The following is a 23,656-nucleotide window of genomic DNA, read 5'->3' as shown; positions in this document are numbered from 1 at the left end:
TTCATTGAAATTTATAAGAAAAATAAATTGTCTTCCTCATAAATCTAGGATGTTTTCAAATGACGCATTTGACCAAAATATCACGTTCTTCAGTTTCATACTTGATATCAATTGAAAGGATGTGCTCCAGTACAATTGCTTGAAAATTAGAAAAGCCCTTTCACCAACACCAACTCCATTTTTGTGCTTATATGTCCATAGTTTGCATTTGCTGATTATAATATTTGAACAACTTGTTCTACCTTTTATTCCTTAATGAGCTTATATAATCAGTTTCAAAGCTCTAATTTTCCCTCAAAAGAGGATGATACAAAGTCCTGCATTTAACCTGCATATCCTTCCATGATAATGTGCATTCTTGACAAATGGAATTAGAACACTGATACATATTGACATAGATGGGAGGAAGTTTTTAAAACCGTTTTCACAAATACTTTTTCATAAGCTTCTAACATTCCATCAGACATTATTGCTTTGTTAAAACAGTCCACTTTTTTTCTATTATTGACAGTGATTCCACATTCATGCATTTCTACGTAAGCAAGGAAGATTATGCCCAAGATTACGTAAAACATTTGCTTGAAAGTTTGCAAAGCCGCTCCATTAACTTCATTGCTTTTATGTGTTGTACTTTCATGGGACCGCATTGTTGCAAAGTACTCCATTCCAGTTCACATGCCTTGTCTATGTTTCCACATTCTCTACTCATGCCCGTAATGGTCCCTCATATCTTATCATATGTCTCTATTCTGAATGCTTTGATGGTACTCTCTAAGTCTTATGTAAAGTTTCAATTCAATGTATGTCATGAGGAAGCTGCGTTTTGGAATTGGAATGTGCTTTGTAATTTATATGTGTAAATTAGAACATGCGTGTTTTCTTTTGTGTTTTACCAAAGTGTATGTTAGGTTTTTATATTGAACAATGTAATAGAATTACAAAGAAAAGAATAACTGTTTTAAATAATGAACTTTATAGAAAAGAGAAGGTATAGCAATACAAAATAATATAGATGAAACATTCAGCTGATAAATTATACTAATTACATATATTGTGTAATAAAATCAGAAAATGTGTAGTCAATAGGATTCATGTAGTTCTACAGTCCATTACTAGTCCATTGTTATCTTTACTACCTAAATGTATAGTCATCTTGAGACACTAGACATAACAACAATATACTATAAGGTCTGAAAACTGGAAGCTATGATAACAAAGCAATTATTGAGATGATGACATTTGAGTGAGTACAAGAGAGTTTTGCAACTTTTTATGTTTTGGAACATGACTCTACAGTTTCATTTTATAAAGTGAACTTGACTTTCTCATTTCTTTTATTTTTAATTTTCATTTATGCTCTATGTTTTATTTTTTGACAATTTTTTATTCAATTGTCTAATTACTAATTTTTGAATAATTGTAAGGATATTTGTTTGAGGTAGCTATAGTGCATGTCTATTAATGCATCTTTAAGTAGGCATCGAGCAACACCTTGAAATGACCACCTTCTTAAGTTGCATATATAGATTCAATCCCACAAGGTGTCGTTGTTCCCTAGAAGCTAGAATAATAATTGTAAGTAGTTAAATCACATATGAAAACAACCCCAAAAAAATTGTCATTGATATATCACTTAGGATGGGTACACATAGCTATAATGACTACTAGTATGCTTTTCCTTTTGTTAACATTTTAAAAGAATAATGTAATTGAGCAGATAATTACAAATATATGTTGTACACGTTAACTTTTCCACTTTACCTTTAGTATGTGAAGTATGAGAATATCTCATTAAAATAATTAGATCATTGTATATGATTTTAAAATTTGTCCAAACACTTGTAAGGATTGGGAGTTGTAATAAAATTTATTAATTGTAAATAACTTACAAAAATGTAAGAAATTTTCTACCCTTACACCAATGATGTCATCTTATCCCAAACTTTAGAGTTTAGATTACAAATACGACTTGACATTAAAACTTTTCATTATCACTTATTGCATAATTTAAAAATGGTCTAATCATTTAGAGTCCTACCAAATTTAATAACAATTTAATTTCTTGAATCCTACTTGTGAATTTATGAAATGCCAAACTATAAAACGCAAATTAAAAACCTTAATTCCCAACATGCATCATTATTTAGATGTGAATATTTTTTGCATGCAGTATGATTTTCAACACCATTGCTTTGTTTGTATTTGTTAACTTGTTAACATTTTTAATGTGTGATAACATTAAAATTAAATGTTATATAATGTGACAATAGTACGTATTTGACCTATGACCTTTTACTACTTGACATAAAGAACTTAATAATATGTGAATTAACTTCTATATTACTAATAAATAACATACAAAATGATGATGTCTCTGGTAATTTTGAGCTTTACCCCTATACTAAGGATTTCTTTATAGCTACCTTCTCTTCTTCTGAAGATTGAGATCTCATCATAAGAAAGATGTGGGTTTGGGGGAATCATTCCCTTTTTTCTAAACCTTGGACAATTTCTTTCAGCCCTCTTACTAAACCACTTCATGTGCATTCGATATTAGTTTTCCTTCCTAATTTCCCACAAAAATTTTGGGAGATCTCTTCCTATGAGGTTGTTGGGAACTCCCTTGGGTAGTTATTGAAGTTAGGTGAAGCTACAATAGCCTTAGGCCATACTACTTTTGCCCATATTTTGGTTGGCATGGATATGTCTCATCTACTCCCTAGTGATTTGGTGCTCTTGGTTAGGGACTGACCATGGACACACGTGTTGGAATATGAGGGCCTCCCCACTTTTTGTTAGTAGTGTCGCACTATTGGTCACCTAGCTTTAGATTGTATTCTTTTGCACCACAAAGGTGTTTCTTCTTGGTGGAAGGCTACTTGTTTCAACCATTTGACTGGTTGAGTTGATGGCTCCCTATCAAAGTCCTCTAATGGATCCTAGACTAATAATAAATATTTTACCCTTGCATAAGATCTTACCAAGGCACATAATACTATTCATGATTTGATCAAGCTATAATCCATGGAGAATATTATATTAATGTTCAGAGTCTTCCTTCTATAGTTTCCCTTGTTATTGCCACCAACTCTGTAGATGCTTGACCCTTGGGCTAAAAGGGCGCTCCTTCTCCCTTTTCTTATGTGGCCTTGCACCATTGTTCTACTAACATTGCTTAGCTTCTCTACCATAGTGGCGACTGCATTTTCAATTTCCCTAGCAATGTCTCCTTTTATGAGGAACCTAAGGATTATATTGATTGGACAATTGTCCAAAGGAGAAAGAACTCACATCCTCCTTTTGCGGTGTGAGTTTTTCCCTCTCTTGTTGGATTTTCCTTTGTGTTATGTTAGTTGTCCCTAGGCTTTGGTTGTTTCTCACCTGCCTTCTCTTACATTGTTAATTTTGACCAACTCTGTTTAGGAAAAGGCCTCATTGCCCTTTTCTTTTAGTTATATTTTCTGTATGCATCCCTCATGCTAAATTTTCTCTATCTTTGTGTTGTTGTTGGTAAGTTGTTGTTTTTTGGGCCTTGTATTTGTAAAAAGAGTAAACGCTCTTACTTGGTTGCTGCTATTTTAAAAAAAAATCCAAAATGACTAACATTTTTCCTTCAAATACGTATAATTTTATGGTATCGTGATTTCAATCATCATGTATGTTCATGTCTATGATGTTGTGTTCTTTGATAATAATTAGATAATCTTCAAATTGTAAGTGTGCATTTAAAAAAAATTGGATGGTGAAATTTTTATGGATAAATGAAAATGACTCTACAATCTTTGAAAATATATGTTTGAACAAGCATTTTGACTTATGAGTCTTAAACAAAAATGTAAAATGCTTAAAAAATTCCATGGTAAAAATGAGGACAAGAGTTAAAAACTCATTAGGGATAGTGATCTTGAGGATGCATAACGTTGGAATTTACAAATGGGAAGATTTACTTATGAGGGGAGCGGGGGGATTGGTGGTGAATCAAAAGTAACTAACTTTAACCTCAAAATTTTTTAACTGAGATCATTCACATACATTCTGCCATATCTAATTAACATAAAAGTAAAGACATGCATAAAAATAGATAACACAAGATTTCGGTCACCTAGAAACCCTCCAAAGTGAGAAGGTAAAACTGGGGTGGGGATGACACCCACAAATTATCACCACAACAATCTGTAACTATTTAAGGTTACAAAGTTCGACCACTTCCAATGGTCTGCCCTGCGAAAGGCCTACCCTGTTAAAGGATTTACACTTTGTTAAGAGTGACCTGGTTAAAGGATTTACAAACACTCACTTGGAATGTTACCCTATTAGAGGATTTATCACCTTGTTAAAGGTTTACAACATGGCTATTAGACCAACCTATCTCTATATATAGGATTTTCATTCCTAATAAAATGGTTAGAAAGTATTAGAATGTGATGACCTGATGACTTACAATCTTTAATTGCTGATTTTAGATCCTTGTTCTACTCAATCTAATATTATTCTTCCTGATCTGATATGTCTCTGCTCGAAGTGTTGATGCTCTGTTCTAACCAACTAGATTCTGCAATGCTGCTCTTCCTCTAAGTCCTTGTATCCCTCCAAATTTTGCTAGCATTCTTCCATAAACTCTCACTCATGCATTCCATATACCTCTCTTACACTCATGAATTATGGGGTATCATCCTCTTTTTAAAGGCTTCGAAGACTTAGGGTTAGAAATGAATCTATGATCAATATTCATTCTTCTTTTCCCACTCAAATCTTTACATTTTTCCTATTGGTTGCATGCTTTCTCCATTTTTTCTTATTGGTTGCATGCTGATTACATAAGGAATGCAAAAGATTCGATCTTATCTTTTAGATCCTTCGAGATTCATCTTGAGTCAGCTCAAAAATGGTTTACATATGATTTTGTGAAGGTACAAACTCATATGTTGATTCTGTGTTACTCGGCACTTACTGTTTGATGATGCTCAACACATATAGGAATTATGTTTTGCTTGGCATCTATAATAACTCTATCTCACTTGGCATCTATACTCTGCTCGACAACTATAGTGACTCGACATCACTTATCACTCGGCACTTGAATCTTGCTCGACACTTGAAGTTCACTTGGCACCTATTGAATTTTTGACTAGGCACATACTATAACTCGGTATCTGTATTATACTTAGCATCATCTTGGAAATTGGTTAAGTATGTTGACACTCAATTGTCAAAACCAATCTGAGACCAACAATCTCCCCCTTTGACATGAGTGGCAAAAACACTCAACTAATCATTATGAATCTAATCTCTATGAGTATAATGTGTATCCTGTTCGACGTATGTGGGTATGTGCAAGATCATGGTCAACCAAACTATGCTCTTAAGTAGCAATAAAAAATCAAAAAATCAGGGTTATGTCAACTTGACGTGCAATTTTCTACTTGTTATTAACTTTATATCAAAAAGTTGAGAGACAAGAAACTCTAGCAAATTGAATCTAGTTTCTAAACTACTTGGACTTATCCCCAAAAAAAAAAATTGATTCATCAAAATTTTGAATTTTAATGCAATATTACAAAAATTCCAAAACAAAAATAAGAAGTAGACATATGTCTGACCACCTTAATCAAAATCAAATGATAATATTTTTAAATAATATTCCAGATATAAGTAATAGACTCATGCCTGGATGTGACACATATTTTTGGGTATTTTTATTCTAAGTAAATAATAATTAATTAATTTTTGACTTTAGTATTTTTGGAATTAAAAAACTCTTGTGTTTGACCACCTTAACTAATTCAAATATTTGCAAAATTCAATTTTTCATTTTTTTCCCTTATAGTAGAAGAAACATAGAATGTGATGCATCTTTTGGATTTAAAAAATGTCGTAACATTTGAAAGTTATAGTTGTTTTTCAAGTAGTGTGTCAGTCAGCACTTTATATATAACTCCATTAGAAGATAAGTAATAATTACTTACTAAACTCATGACAAACCTTACAGTTATGGAAAGATAAGAACATTCTTAAGAAACTCTTTTTATTTCATCAAATTTTGGTGAAAAAAAAGTCGTCAGCTACATGTTTGAAGTAAAAATCACATAAAAAGAGGCCAAAAGCACATTTTAAGGATGTTTTTAAAGTTGACCATATAGGTTTGGTATCAAAAAATATAGTAGATCTTATAAAGATATTAATTGTTTTCATTTATTATTAGGGTGGGTGGGAAAAAAGTTGAAATAGATTTTGAAATGGTTTGAGATATTTTAGAACCACATATTTTTTAAATTGCCACTTTTTGGCACACCATGATCCTACACATACCCATGTGCAAAACTTCAAAACTTGTTCAAAATTTTGTAGAAGATTATATACCTCAAAAACTTGTAACTCCCCCTGAGTTGATGTGCCATTCCTACATCCAAAATTCCTTATGCTGAATTTGTCTCATGTTATTTCCATTTTCTGCCTTGTTATTCCTTTGCTTTTGTTTCTATTAGCCTTGTTTCTGCTCTATGTCTGCGCCCCCTTTCGCACATCTCCTTGCAGTTTTTGTATCCTTTTGGCTTTATCTCCTTATTTCTCCTCAAAACTCAAATTTTGAATATCTCCTCCTTTGGGTCTCATTTATTATCTCCCCCAAATTATTATATCTCCTCCATTCTTATTATTTCCCATCTTTATTATATCTTCCCCTTTTTGACACTTACGTCAAAGGGTCCTTTTAATGAATGGAATACTTAGGCAAAAATGTTTTATTTACCTCCATTATAATCTTCAGAGAAGCATCCCAATTGTCTAAGGCAATTTCAAGTGCTTTGAGTTGGATGGTTGTCTCTGTTGCAAGGTGTAGTAGGCCTTCTAATGTAGAAAGATTTGGATCTTTCTTCAAAACATTCTCTACATAAGCCATCTCTTTATGCAATACTTCCATATGTGGGGTGATTTCATATTGTATCTGTATCAATTTGGCCTAAATATTAGCCTCATCTGCTATTAATACAGCTAACTCCTTTTGAGTGTGAAGAGTTGTGGAAAAATGCTTCTCACTTTGAGCTAGATCCTTGGGTAGTTGTGTGTTTGATACCTTAAGGTTCCTCTCCAAGCTCAATATTCTTTGGCTAGTTTCTTGTGTGAAATATGAGGAATCAAACAACTTGGAGTACAATGAGAATATGTTCTCAAGTATTGTTTTCACCTTCTCAACTTTCTTAGCCAATTCTACTTGTGACAGTGCAATCTCACCAGATATTTTCTCATTACTTTCATTTGAAATTTCTTCTCAGACCATTCCAATAATTTAACATTGGTATCAAGGTCTTCATTTTGTACCTAGTCCACTATGTTGGATAGTTGCTCCATGATGGGCTTTGTTTCATCAGGTACTAGAAAGTTGAATACATCAAGAAAGATATCTTTGATTTCTATTAATGCTTGCTTTTGTCTATACTCATTTCTGAGTATCTCCTGCTCCTTCTTTTCTAGTGCCTCATGTAGCTCATTAATCTGTGCTAAGTTCATTATTTTGTAGTCATAACTTGGTATGACTATCTCTTCATCAAGTGCAGGGTCTCCATAATGAACTACCCTTGCTACCTTGGTAGAGCTCAAGCCTGGTGCTGAAATTTGCAATGGTATTGCATCAGTGTGTGGCTGCTTAGTGGGAGTCCTTGTAGTAGGCAAATTGACTAGAGTTTGTGTTGCCTCTTGTTCTCTCTCCTTTGGGGTCTTCTCCTTCTCCTTGTCTTCTTCTATTCTTCCTTGATAAATTATGGTGATCAAAGGAGGTGCATCTTGTCTCTGTGTTGTAGGATTAGTGGTATCTTTTTGTCTTGTTTTCTCCTTTGTTTGCTCCTTGGCAGTTACTATGACTATAGTGTCAACCTTAGAAAATGCATCTTGTGCTTGTTTCTCTTTTGGTTGATCACTTGTAGCTATAGGGGGTTGTGAAAGTGGTTCTTGTGTATTCACCTATTCCTTAGTTATCTCAGCTATAGCTTTTTGCAATTCCTCTACACTCACCAAAATTGGATTTGTGCACAACTGTGATTGCAAAGTTGTTTGGTGAAGGATCTTTTTGAGATCCTCTATACTTAGTGGATTGATGTTTTGACTTAAAGTATCAGGAACATCTTTCAAAACTACAGTTTCTATAGATGTAGGTGTTGCATGTGGAGGACTAGGTGGTGACAATTGTGTGTCTTGGACAGCCTGTTCTTGTTGCTGCTCCTTAGTTGTTGCCATGTCACCTTTCTATGTTTTCTCCTCTTCCTTTTCTTTCTCTCCTTCTTCCCCTTTTTCATTTTCCTCTTCTTCTTCACCATCATTTCTTCCTTCAAAGGGATCTTCTTGTCCTTCCTTGACTATTTGGAGGCCATATAGAACTTTCCACATGAGTGTGGATTTCTTTACAACATCCTCAATCTTGTTTTGTAGAATGTTGAAGGCTCTATATTTGGGTGCAAATTTTCTCCCATGTTTCTTGCTAGCCTTGCTTATTTGACCTTTTATAAGGTTAGGCATTACACGAGCCAATGTTGACTCACTTATCTCTTTCTCCATATTTAGGCAATAATGCCATTTCTTTTCAAAAATTGAACTTAGCTCCTTAGGCACAGAATTATCAAGTTCAAGTGGAGCTGATGGGGACACAACCCAACAACCAGAATAGACACAATAGAAAGGGAAATTATATTAACTGAGAAAATAAGCTGGCACAAACAGTGCAGAGAAAATAAACTCAAAACATGCCCTGCGGGCTTACAATAGCATAAATTTGGAGAATATTTCTCCTTTTAGCACCTCCTCTCAAGCTCCTATCCGAACTGCCTTTTACAATGCCAGAAATCTCCTTAAATAGACCCCGGAGGGTTAAGGACTAGGAGTACATTCTAGAAAGTGCTAGTAGGCATCCACCGACAAAATAGAAGGTTCCGGAAGCTGCGTTAGAAGTCGGTGCAATTCTAGAAGAATCCAGAAATGGTAGCCGAACTTTCGGGAGGCATAACTTTTGAACCGTAACTCCGATCGACGAACCGTTTACATTTTTGAAAAGCTCTCGAAGCACTCTATAGCCCTATGGACAAGCTTTGCTCGTCCCCCATTTTTCGACCCTTTTCAAGGTCATTTAATGCCCCAAACCTGACTCTGAAGCATTCTTAGGGGGTCTCCAAAACCCGAAAAACTGCAATAACTTTCAAACCGTGGGGCCTTTTGACCTGATTCTTTTTCTGGAATGCTCTAAATCTCGATTACATTCATCTGGCCAAGTCACACCTTCTAGGTCACCAAAATGATGGTCAAATTGCATGCTCCTATTTTTTCGGGATTTTTAAATGCACTGATAGTTGAACTATGAGAGTTGGAACCTTTATTTGAGCCAAATGGGTATCCAAAAATGCAAAGACATAAAATAGAAACTAAGTCTAAGTACATTTTTTTGGGTGACACAGGATTGCCCTTATACCGCTGGATGCTCCTGCATCAGGAGCAGTCTTGAACTTGGCCATCATAGTGTAGATAGATTCTTCCACTATGTTCTACTCCTCTCTTGTCAGCTTATTAAAATAAATGGTTTTTAATCTAGTTAAATATGCATTATCCCTAATGTTATCACAAACATTTTCAAGATCAGATTTGGTGGTGTGACTTACCACTCTGAATTGTTCATTGTCAGATTCTGTCCTCTCTTCATCTAACTCTAGGGGTGCAACATATTTTCTTCTCTTCTTTTCGGTTGGCCCTCCTTTCTCTATGGCTTTCTTCTTTTCCTATTCCTTTGCCACTTTTATTGTTTCCCTTGTATCTACCCTTGTGGTAGGCTTTGCTAGGCTAGTCTTGGTCATTTTCATTTTGCCTTTTGGCTATGCTGCAGGCTATTTCTGTGTCTTTCTCTTCTTGGGTTCAGTCTTAGGTGCTTCCTACTTAGCACCTTCTTCTTCCTTAGCATCCTCACCCATGCCTTGGGTCATTACTAATGGATCTTTCCCTTGTTCATCTTCATCATCATCTACCTCTTCATCTTCATCTACCTCTTCATCTTCTTCTTCCTCTGCCTCAACTGCCCCTTCTCCAAATTTAGCTTTGAGCTTCTTCACAAGTTTGTCCTTTTTCTTCAATGTGGAAGCTATTTTTAACTGCATATCTACCTTTGATCTTACCACATCATATGTCCATAAATGTGGTGCACTCTTATCTACTTCTTCTACTAAAAATGTTGTATTTGTTGTAGATGCCTCATCAATGTTTATTTCATAACCAAGAGGTCTTAGATGTCTAACCCTTGGTATGGCTACTTGAATATAGGTATAATCAATATCCACAAGAAAAAAAACATCATTTACATGTTGTTCAACTAATGAAATAGGTATCCTCAGTCTCTATTTCATGGATTTCTTGAAATCCTTAAAATAGCTGTTCATAAGTGTCTCAAAATTAGCTCCCAATTGTTCAATGTATTCATTTACTTGAGCTACAATGGTCCTATTGGTTTTCTAGCTAACTTTTCCAAAGGATGGAAATTCGATCTGTACATAGAAAAATATACAAACCAAAATTCCACCAATTTTGCACATTGTGCTCCCTTAGTTCTCCTTATTGCTCCTAAGTTCTCATTAATTTGTTGCAATTGCAATTCTGCAAGAACATAAGTATGATCGCTTTTTACTAATTTGTAGCCAACATCTACTACTATACATGGAACACTGTTAAGTCTACTAGATTGGTAAAACTTGTGTGAAATAATCCTAACAACAAAGTCAAAAAGAGGATCCCAAATGGTATCTATAGTCATTCCTCTCTTGTTCCATTTGGCTCTTATGTTCTTCTCAATGGCTTCCTTTGAGTCACTCCTGAGGGTTTTGGGCTGATCTAGGGTTAGATGCCCTTACCCTATGAATAATCCTCTTTTATATCTTTATTGGGCCATCTTCTAGCCATAAACTTCCGTCATGAATCCTGCTCAACACTATTCTAATCCATTCAGTTTTGAAAGCAGTGGGAAAATCTAGGGCACGAGTTAAACCCTTCCTCTCAATGATTTGATCTTCCTCTTTCAATACTCCATTTTCACACAACCTATCATAAGCTTCTCTCATTTCCATGTCTCCTATAGCACTATTCTTACAATTATAACACCTCCTAACATCTTGGACCATAACTACCTTAGGAGGAATAATAGATAGGGCTCCGATTGGGTCATTTTTGTATGCAACTTTAGGGATTGGCCAGAAATTAGGTTGTTTAACTTTGTTTGACACTAATTGGACCTCAAATAGCTCTTTCTCTTGAGGTTTCCTAGAACTAGAGGCCATTTCTGCTATCCAGGGTTTAAACATGAAAAAATATGAAATTGCATAGCTCAACACTAGTGTAAATACCTTGAAATCAATGAAACAAAGCTGAATCTATGTAGAAATATGCTCAAATGCTAGATTATCTACTTAGAAATTGTTTTGCACTCTTCTTCATCTTTGCTCTTTGTTCGCGATGGGGAAAAATGGTTCAAAATGTGATCATATACCCTTATTTTGTAGCATTTAATTCTTAGTGTGTTTATAACTGTCCACTCAGCTTCTTAAAAATTTCTACATTACTCAACATCCATTGTCTTTCAACACTCGACATACACTAGAGCTTCCCTTACTTAGCTTCAACTGTAATTTCTCTTCATTTGGCTTCTACTACTACTTGACTACAATTAACCATTCGGCTTCTACTAACTTTGGCAATCAACTTGGCATGTACTGGAATTTTACTTGGCATCTAAGGGCAACTTGGAAACACTTGTGAAATCTTGAAATTTGAACTTTGCATCTCTATTCATGCTGATCTCTCCTTTTCAGAACTTGTTAGTCTAGGAACTGATGTATGATAGAGCCTTGTATATTAGTCCCACATTCCTTCTCTAGATGAATTGTGACCACTTGACCATTTAGGTGAAGTGATCCCTTCATAGGATGTGTTGTTTCCATCTTTCTTCTTCCATGTCTTATTCATTTCTCCTCTGATGTGTCTAGTCTTCAAACAACTAAAACATGTGGTTTGGCTTAACCATCTACTATAGTTTCCACTGAAATGTGTTCTTATTCAATTTGTAGGGATGTGTCCATATTACTAATAGTAGTAACAACTATACTTGGCATTGTAGTCCCAATTGTAGTGATGTCCATGATTATTTCCCCTTGCTAGTTGATTCGATGTCCACATAGGCTTTGATCTGCACTCAAAATCTCTATGTCCATACTTCTAGCAATTGTAGCAGTGACCTTCAAATCTTGGTGTTCTGATAGTCCTAGTCCTACAGTCATGTGCTTGATGTCCTTGCTTGTTGCACTTGTGATAGTGGCCCAAATTCTTAGGTTTTTCATGTTGATGAGCATTCTTTCTCTTGCACACATTAGAGGTATGTCCCTTTTTACCACAAAAATGACAAGTGGTTTTAGTGTTCTTACCTTTGTCACTTCTTTCTTCTGTAGTCTTGGATGACTCTCATTTTTCAATGCTGGTGTATCCTAGTCCTGAAGTATCATTACTAGCTCTTGGTGATTTCAATAGCTATTCAAAGTACTTGATGGCCTCATTAGGTTTGTTGAAGCTTTCTGTAATCTCCTTCTCTCTTTTCAAGTCATTTTGCAGTTGTTCATTTTGCATCTTTACTGTGGAGATCTCTATGTCCTTAACATTCAGTTCATGATGTGCATTCATCGTCTGACTTAGGGTGTCTAGCTGCATTTTGGAAATTCTAGCAAGCTCAATTGACTTTTCTTCCAGTCTGTTGGCAAGGTTTCTCTTGTCATCTTCTAGCATAGCCTTATCTTCAATGGCTCTTTTCTTTTGTTCAGTCACTTCACAAAGCATCATAGCTTGAGATTCTTGTTCAAGCTTGAGTATTTTGATCTCTTCTGCTTGAGCTCTATTCTTCTCCATTAGATCTGCTATTGCTACATCAAACTCTTTGGAATCTCCATTTACAAACAATTTTGAGGTGTCAATCTCCTTGTACTATGTATCATTCTTAGCTATGGCAATCTCTCTTCTTCTCTTTAATGATTTTCTCAGTTCTTCCTTGACTTCTTCTAGAGTATATAGAACAAGTTGTATATCAATCACCTAATTTTCTATGACCTTCCCAAGTTTGTTGACTTCTATTTCTAGATCTTTTCTCCAAGCTATAAGGCTTCTCCTTGTGAGAACTTGGCTCTGATACCAATTTTTGGAATTTACAAATGGGAAGATTTACTTCTAAGAAGGGGCTGAATTAGAAGTAACTAACTTTAACCTCAAAATTTTTTAACTCAGATCATTCACATGCATTCTACCATATCTAATTAACATAAAAGTAAAGACATGCATGAAAATAGATAACACAAGATTTTAGTCATCTAGAAACCCTCCAAAGTGAGAAGGTAAAACTAGGGTGGGGATGACACCCACAAATTATCACTACAACAATATGTAAGGGTAAAAGCACAGATCTGTGTCACCGTTTGTGATACCAAAACCTGTTTTGGTCAAATTTCATTTCTCTATCAAAACTCAATTTTTTTCAAAAACTAAAAATACCATTTTATAGATCTCATATTCAATATCATCATTATATAAATTTTTGAGTGTTTTGATTAGTTATAATATGTTATAATCTCAAAGTATTATAAGTCGGTATTTCAACATTTCAGAAGATGCTCCCTCAAAAAAAGAAAAATAATAGTAAATCATATCAAAAAAATTTAAAAATTATATTTATCTCTAGAGGAGAGAATCCTCTTCATGAATATGTAATTTTTTTTCAAGAAGGTATAGATTTGATAGGAAAGTTTTGACGGGAGGAAAAAACCATTGCATTCTGATAAGGTCAAACTTGAGTACTTATAACAAAGAAAATATACATCAAAAATAATTATTTCTTTTTTTGTGCACTAGCTATACATGTTATCTATAAGATATTTTCAAATCTAAACAAAAAAAGATGATTTGCATATACTTGTTTGACGGGAACTACACCCTATATTTTTTACAATTAAAAAAGGGACTTCAAAATAAAATAAAATGAATAAATTCTTATTCAAAAAAATAATAAAAATTATAGGCATAAAATTCATCCAATTCTACACATTTCATCAGTTTACATCATCTTCATATTTTAAACACAAATACCATTTTTTTTGTCACTAATGTTGAATTGTCACATTCTGATATCACGTTTCTTTATAAAAGGTGACACAAGTTTGTGCTTTTACCCGTAACTATTTAAGGTTACAAAGTTTGACAACTTTCAATGGTCTACCTTGTGAAAGGCCTACCCTATTAAAGGCTTTACACTCTGTTAAAAGCGACCTAGTTAAAGGATTTACATACACTCACTTGAAATGTTACCCTATTAGAGTATTTATCACCTTGTTAAAGGTTTACAACATGGCTATTAGACCAACATATCTCCATAGGATTTTTATTCCTAATACAATGGCTAAAAAGTATTAGAATGTGATGACTTGATGACTTACAATCTTTAATTGCTGATTCTAGATCCTTGTTCTGCTCAATCTGATCTGATTCTTCTTGATCTGATATGTCTTTGCTCAAAGTGTTGATGCTCTATTCTAACCAATTGGATTTTGCAATGATTCTCTTCCTTTAAGTCCTTGTACCCCTCTAAATTTTGTTAGCATTCTCCCATAAACTCTCACTCATGCATTCCATATACCTCTCTTACACTTAGGATCTATGGGTTATCATCCTCTTTTTAAAGGCTTTGAAGATTTAGGGTTAGGTATGAATCTATGATCAATATTCATCTTTCTTTTCCTGCTCAAATATTTACACTTTTCCTATTGGTTGCATGCTTTCTCCATGTTTTCTTATTGGCTACATGCTGATTGCATAGGGAATGCAAAAGATTCGATCTTAGCTTTTAGATCCTTTGAGATTCATCTTGCGTCGGCTCAAAAATAGTTTACATCTGAGTTTGTGAAGGCACAAACTCATATGTTGATTTTGTGTTACTTGACACTTACTATTTGCTGATGCTCGTCACATATAGGAATTCTATCTCACTTGACATCTATAGTAACTCTGTCTCACTCAACATCTATACTCTGCTCAACACATATAGTGACTTGGCATCACTTATCACTCAACACTTGAATCTTGCTCGGCACCTGAAGTTCACTTGATACCTGTTGAATTTCTAATTCAGCACATACTATAGCTTGACATCTCTATTATACTCAGCATCATCTTGGAAATTGGTTAAGTGTGTTGAGACTCAATTGTCAAAACCAATCTGAGACCAACACATAATCTAGTGTAGGGCACCTCGTGCTATCCAGGTATCTAATAGGGTTGATACAATAAGGGTTAAGATCCTTTTGGATCAACCTAATTTAATCATTTAGTCCACTTTGTAAGCCTAAGAGTTCCAAAGGTGCCTCTATAAATCTTGGGCCTCATTAGACCAATATGACCTTAGATTGAGTCTAAAATAGCGTGTCACGGGAGTTTATAAGGCAGTTTTTCAAATAAAGACCTTAGAAAAGGTTCTAGATCATGTTTCTATCATTGGATCATTTATAGAAACAAAATTGTGAAATGTTACAACATATTACAAAAATTGAAAAATGTTGTCAAACAACTTTTTGAAAAGTTGCAACTTTTCTACCAATGGTCATAAAAAAAATGCAGTTATAATCTTTGGTAATTTTTTATTTATTCATATGAGATTAGTTAATGAAGGAGAATTGGAATTCTTACAAGGTTTGATGGAGTTTGAATGAAAAATATTGATTTTCTTGTTATTTGCTCTATTTTTTTGTGTTGTATGACATTGTATAGATTGGGGTGCTAGATCTACTTGTATATAAAGTTAGAGCAGTGAGTTCTCTTTACAATGAAATTAATTTGAAGCCATTTTTTTATAGTTAAAGAGAGATCTATTATTTTTGTAAAAGCTACTTTGAAACCCTTCTCAAATAAGGGTTTTTGCAAGATATGGCCCTAACTTGTTAGCTCACTAGTGGAGTTCATAACTTGTTAGCTCACTAGTGGAGTTCAATGGACACTTAGGAAATACATTTTTGGAATGTGTACTTTAGGATCCTAGAGGATCAAGACAGGAAATATTGGGTAGGTATTGTTCCCACCAAGCCCTAGGCTAAATAAGACCATGTATTTAGCCTAAAGAATGGAATTTTTTTCATAAATAGACAAGAAAAAGGAATAAGGTGGATTGGTAAATGGTGGATTTGGAACTTTCAAAGTTAAAAAAAATAAAAAATTTAGGTGTTGTATTAGTTCTATGACCCCATTCCTTAGGACTTTCTTTGTTAACCAAGACTAATTGGGCATGTTAAGTCTATGGACATAGTAAGGGTTAACGGGTAATGAAGTAAAGTTGGATCCTATAAATTTTGAATATCGTAGAAGGACAAAATGAGTACTCAAATATGTATTCTATTTACCTAGTTATTTGGAGGTTTTGATAGTTAAGGTCAAATTTCTTCTTAGGGTTGCTTTTAGGTCAACCTACTAGCCTAATCAAGGTTTGGAACTATGTGGGTGTCTTGGAAATGTGTAAAAGCATGAAGCCCCTTTAATATACACTAATAATGAGGTACAAATAATTTGGGTGAAGAAGTGCAAGGTTTAGGTGGTATTTCTATTTTTGACCTAGTTTAGGGAAATTGTCTGTAAAGTCCAAAAGTGACTTAACTTATCCAAAGTCTTGGAGGGTCAAAAAAGTTGTATTGGGTGAATAAAACATTGGAAGAAATAATTTTCTTAATGAAGAATAGATTGGAATAGTTTTAGGTGAAAACATGATTGTTTGTTGGTTTTAGATTAGTGAGGCCCATAAAGAATAAAATTGGTTGTGCACTCTACATCAATTGGTATCAAAGCACAAGGATATCTAAGGATTGGTGCTATGGAAGAGAGGCCTAAGGATATAGACAATGAGGATATCCCTTTGATAATCAATGTAGAATTTTCTCAAATAGTGAGGAAGGAGGAAAGAAGAAGCAAGAATCAAGATTAAAAAATAGAGAAGTTGAAAGGAAAAGGAGGAAAAAAGGGCATTGAACACTCAGATAAAGAAGAAGGAGGGGTTGAAGAGGAAACCCAAAGGTAGGATAGGGAAGGAGTACCTACATATCAGAGGCCACTCCTTGAAGCCCTTGAAAGGGTAGGGAAGAGAGATAGCAAGATAGATTTACCCATGCTCACTAGGGAGAAGGATCTAGAGGGAGTCATGGATTGGTTAGAGGCACTAGGAAACTATTTTGAATTTGAAGAGACCCTTGAAATCAGAGGGTAAGAGTTGCAAAACAAAGAATAAAGGGCCCTTCCCTCATCTGGTGGTGTTGGAAATGGAAAGGGGTAAATAAGAGGGGAGAGGTGAATTAGTTACTACAAAAACAAATTCAAGTCCCTATTAATATGTTAACACAATATAAAACCATATCCTTTTGTAATGTGGGTAACACTACATATCCTATTGTAACTTAGTTAACACTGAATATGTTATTGTCACTCAGTTAGTACAAAGATAATTATATCTTAAGATATTAACATGATTATAATTTATTAACTTAATTGTAGAAACATAAAGGAAATAACATGAACACAAGAGACACCAAGATTTAATGTGGAAACCCAATTTGGGAAAACCACCAATTGTAACTAGTTATTGTTTTTCACTCTTGTAAAGTGAGCCCTGTTAGGAGCCAACCCTATTAAAGGTTACAAAAGACATTGTTAGGTGTGAACCTGTTAGAGGGTTTAATTCACCATGTTAGGAGTGGCCTTGTTAGAGGTCCTCATAAACTTCAATATAGAATTCCACCTTATTAGAGAATTAGTTGAATAGTTGTTAGGATAACTTTGTTAGGAGATTTGATTCACTGCTACAATTATTAGAAAGTAACAATGAGTTGACTCGATTTCTGATGCAACTATCTTTTCTGATTCGAATCTTAGTTCTAGATTGATTACTTGATCCTCCTTGATCATAATGTTCTTTGCAGCTCGGTCCACTTAGATGCTCTGCCCTTTATAGATATCCTTCAAATTTGCTTACTTAATTCATGTTCTTTTATTCCACATTTCAATCCTCAACTTGACCTTTCATAAATATGATTCACCTTGTCAAGTCAGCTTGAATACTCTTTTAATCAAAAAAATTTCATCCCTTAAGTCAGCTTGTATTAACCAATAAATCTATTAGACTAAATATGCTGACAGTCAGCTAATATAGAAGTGAGTACTCAATGAACACAGAGGATCCCTTCATTAACTGACCCAACTCAGTTAGAATAGGAGTCCTAATGTTAACAACCCAACTCAATCAATACTAAATTCATGCTAACTTTTCTTTGATAACTGACTAAACTCAATCAATATAGACTTCACTTCATTAACCAACTGAGCTTGGTCAATACCGTCTCTAAACCTGGTTATAACTAAATGCTTGGCATATGCAGAAAACTATCTTTGATGCCCCAATGAGCTTGATTATGATAGATTGCTCAATAAAGGATTGACATTTTGTGTAACATCAAAGACAACATATAATTGAGTAATTGTTTTCAACAATTTCCCTCTTTAGCATTGACGACAACACAACATGTCATAATAAAAAGATATTTTAAAGAAAAATAGAAGTAAGAATAATATCCTTAGTTTCATTTTGATTCTCGTCCTTGATAATTTGCTATATCAGTGAGAACTCCCTTTGACATCAATCTCTCCCTCTAGAATGATTTTCTCTGACTAATATATCTCCCTTTGACTTATTGAGCTCTTCTTATGCACAATGGACTTGTTGATACAAAATTTCTATAATATAACAGAAAACTCTCCCTCTTTGACATCTCATGCCAAAGACAACAATCAATGTATTTTTGATGTACCTAATGTACTGATTCATATGCAATCTACTCTTATAATATTGCATCAACTTGACTAATCTAAAAATGCTTAGTTGATGCATCACTAAACATTGTTCAGTGAGCTTCAAATAGGGGAATGACCCCTAGCTTACCTCTTAGATACAAAAATACATCCTTAGATAACGACTTGGTGAATATGTCTACAATTTGTTCCTTTGTATTCACATATTTCAATTTGACTTATTTGTCTTGCACTAATTCTCTTAGAAAATGATACTTTCTTGCTATGTCCTTTGTCTTGGTATGCATCATTGGATTCTTGGATATGTTGATTGTATTGATGTTATCACAGAAGATAACTATTAGATCCTTGATTTCTTCATTCATGCTTGACAACATTTGTTTGAACCAAATGATGTTGGAACAATTAATTGTTGCTGCAACATGTTTTGCTTCTGTTGTAGACTAAGAGATGAAATTTTATTTCTGTAAGACACTAGCCTCTTTCAAGAAAGAATGCTCCAACACTAGTGCTTTTCTTTTCATCAATACTTCTTGCGCAATTAACATCAATGAAGGCTTTCAATTCAAAGTTGTCTCCTTTCTTATACCACAAACCATAATCTTCAGTACCTTTTAGAAACCTCATAATTCTTTTTATTGCCATCATATCATTTTCCTTTGGATTAGCAGAAAATCTTGCCACCATACTAATTACTAATGCAATGGCAGGTCTTGTGTGTACCACACACTAAAGTTTTCCAATCATTGATCTATATGTAGTTTGATCTACCTCTTTGGAAACATCATTTTTGGAAATCTTATATCCAGTAGACATAGGTGTTCCAACTAGTCTAGAATCCTCCACTCCTAATTTCTTCAATATCTCCTCTGTCTACATCTCCGCTTCCTCTGACTGAGACTCAGTTAGAATTGTTATTAACTCGGGTTGCACTGGTTGCAACTCGAGTTGCACTAACTACAACTCGATATCCTTTATCTGAGACTTGCTTCTCATAGTTTGTGACTCAAATTCCTCTATTAGAGCTAGCAAACATGTAGATTCAATGAAGTCTAGGTAAAAAAAATTTACCTTTTGTTTGATTGCCAATCCCAACTAGATTTCCTTTCCCATTTAGCAACTTGGCCTTTCCATTCATGAATTCTACCTTGAATCCAATGTTGTTCAAATGTGCCACACTGAGTAGATTGCATTTTAGTCCTTCAGCCTAATAAGTATTTTCACATTTGAGTTCATCAGTCCATGTAATGAAACCTTTTTCCTTTTACATAACAAGGTTAATCATTTCCAAATATGACACTCCCACCATCATAGTGTTCCAAGTGCTCAAATTTTGATTTATCACTAGTCATGTGGTGAGAAAAACCACTATCAATGATCCATGTGTCATTCTTTCTAATATGAGAAATGAGGGTCATCTTATCGTTTTCCTCATTTGATTCATCTTTAATAGAAATATAAACCATTTCATCTTCATCACTACTATCAAAGTCTTTAGCCATATAACAAGATTTCTTTCCTTTATCCTTGTAGTCTTTGTAGCTTTTGAAATATTTCTTTCCTTTGTACTTGTCATGCTTCTTTTCTTCTTTGTCTTCTTTGTTTGGACACCTTGCAACAATGTGACCAACTTCTTCACAAGAAAAATAGATTAGAGGTATTTTACCTAAGTACTTTCCTTTGCCTTTAGGGAATCTTCTTGTGAGCAGGTCTTCAAAGACTTCAAGGTCATCATCAGAATTATCTTCATCTTTACTGACATACTTTTTTCTTTTAGATTTTCCATCTTTCTTCTTGAGTGATAGTTTATCTTGAAATGCAGGCTCAATGCTACCAGAGTTAGGAACATAGTTATCAAAGCTATCTAACTCAAAGGTTGTCAACCTTCCCACTAGTGCATCCAAAGTTATATCATTTTGGGGATCATGTCTCATTTCTTGAATAGCTGAAACTCTAATTGCATAAATAGGAAGAAGAGTTCTAAGTACCTTGCTAACCACAATCACATCATCTATTTTCCCTCTTGAGGATCTAATTGCACTCACACTTGCTTTGATTCTTTCATTGTATTGTGCAATGTTTTCATCTTCTCTCATCTTCATTTGATCAAACTAGCCTCTTAAACTTCTTGCCTTAGCTCTCCTCACATTGTCATCTCCTCCATAGATATCTTTTAGCTTGATCCATTATTCATGAGCAGTAGGACAATCTTTTACTTCATCAAATTCAACATAATTGAGAGTAGAGGCAATATCAATCATCATTATGCTGCTATTCTTCTTTTTCGCAATTTGATCCATAGACAAAGGTCTAGCAGGTATCACATAATTGTTCTATGGGTATTTTATATTTGTGTCTCCAATGGTTTCCAAATGCATCTTTATGAGTTCCTTCCATGCTTGGAAGTTATCTCTATTCAAATTAGAAATTTTCCTTCAGTAAGACATCTTGATCCTTAGCTTAGGTCCTTCAAACCTTATCTGCAAGCACCGGTAGCTCTAATACCAATTATTAAAAATGGAAAGGAGTACCTAAGAGGGGAGGGGTAAATTAGTTACTACAAAAAAAATTCCAAGTCCCTTTTTAGATGTCAACACAATATAAAACTAAATCTTGTTGTAACTCGGTTAATACTGAATATTCTACTACAACTCGGTTAACACTGAATATGTTACTATCACTCAGTTAGCACAAAGAAAAATAAATCTTAAGATATTAACTTGATCAACCTTTATTAACTTAGTTGCATAAACATAAAGGAAATAACATGAACACAAGAGACTTCAAGATTTAACATTGAAACCTAATTTGGAAAAACCACCAATTGCAACAAGTTATTGTTTTTCACTCTTCTAAAGTGATCCCTATTAGGATCCAACCCTATTAAAGGTTACAAAACACATTGTTAGGTGTGATCTTGTTAGAAGATTTAATTCAGCCTATTAGGAGTGGCCTTGTTAGAGGCCTTTAGTCACTTCAATCTTGAAATGTCACCTTGTTAAAGGATTTTTTGAATAGTTGTTAGGCTAATTCTATTAGGATATTTGATTCACTTCTACAATTGTTAGAGAGTAACAATGACTTTACCTGATTGTTGATGCAACTATCTTTGTTGATTCAAATCTCGGTTCTGGGTTGATTACTTGATCCTCTTTGATTAGAATGTTCTTTGTAGCTTAGTCCACTCGGATGCTCTGCCCTTTACAGATATCCTTCAAATTAGGTTACTTAATTCATCTTCTTTTATTGCACAATCCTCATCTTGACCTTTCATATATATGATTCACCTTGTCAAGTTGGCTTGAATACTCTTTTAATCAAACAATTTTCATCTCTTAAGTCAACTTGTATTAATCAATAAATTTATCAGACTAAATATGCTGACAGTAACTAATACTAAATTGAGTACTTAGTCAACACAGAGGATCCCTTCGTTAACCGACCAAACTCGGTTAGAATAAGAGTTCTAATGTTAATCAACCCAACTTAACCAATACTGACTTCATGCTGACTTTCCTTTGATAACCAACTGATCTTGATCAATATAGATTTCACTTCATTAATCAACTAAGCTCAGTCAATATTGTCTCTAGACTTGGTTATAACTGAGTGCTCAACATATACAGGAAACTGTCTTCAATACCCAAGTGATCTTGGCTATCACTAACTGCTCAATAAAGGCTTGACATTTTGTGTAACATTAGAGACAACATATAATTGAATAATTATTTTCAACAGGTGGAACTATTTACAGAGTAATAGAGTACAAGAAGTAAAGAATGCCATTTCCTCATGGAAGAGGATGTCTTTAATAGTAAGAAGATATTTTCTCCCTAAAGATTATGAAGTGATGATGCACAAGAAGCTATAGAACATGAAAGAAAATGACTTGTATGTAAGTGCCTATATAGTACAGCTCCTCAAAATGATCTTAAGAGAAAAAATGACCGAGAGTGAAACCCAAAAGTTGGCAAGGTAAAAAAATGGACTCAAGTATGGTATCTAGGATGAGGTTAGCCTCTTTAACCCTGATACAATACATAAGTGTTTCCAACTAGCACTTAAGATTGAAGAAAGGAAAAAGAGAAAAGGGGACTAGTAGAATAGAGGTAGAGGAGGAAATTTTAGAGGAAGATGAAGATTTGGGGGAAGAGGGACTACACCTAGGCCCCAAGGTGAATCTAGGATTCAAGAGAAATAAGGAGACTCTAATAATAGAGGAAATTTTAGAGGAAGCAGATCAAACAATAGAGGGAGATTTGGGGGAAGAAGCTTTGGTGTATTCACAGGAAGAAATTTTACATGTAATCAAGTGGGTCATCAACCCTTTAGGTCCCCTGAGAAGAAAGGATCAAGTAGCCAATGTGGAGAAAGAAGGGTTCTCTTGAATCAAGAAGATGATTACCAAAGTGTGCACTTGCCTTCAAGGCCTACAGACCCTAAGCAAAGGGAATTTGTGATGTTGAAGAGGATACTTTTGAAAGTCCTTCTAGCCATGGCGCTGCATAAAAGGAGATCACTATTTAGGACTAGTTGTAAGGTGAAAGGAAATGTATGCAAAGTAATCATATATTTTGGTTCTATTGATAATTTAGCTTCAAAGAAGGGTATGTGAAGGATCATGAGGGGCCAAAAAGTGGCAATATGAAAAAAAATCAAATTTCATCTTTAAATTTGATGAAATGAAAAGAGTTTCTTAATGAAATTATCAGTTGTCCATCGATATAATTTCTATAAAATAATGAGTTCACTAAGTAATTATTACTTA

Source organism: Cupressus sempervirens, chromosome 5 (assembly GCF_028749045.1).
Source record: "Cupressus sempervirens isolate cs-2001-9-10 chromosome 5, ASM2874904v1, whole genome shotgun sequence".
NCBI classification, from domain to species: domain Eukaryota; kingdom Viridiplantae; phylum Streptophyta; class Pinopsida; order Cupressales; family Cupressaceae; genus Cupressus; species Cupressus sempervirens.
The sequence above is the reverse complement of the archived record's forward strand: the minus strand, read 5'-3'. Positions refer to the sequence as shown.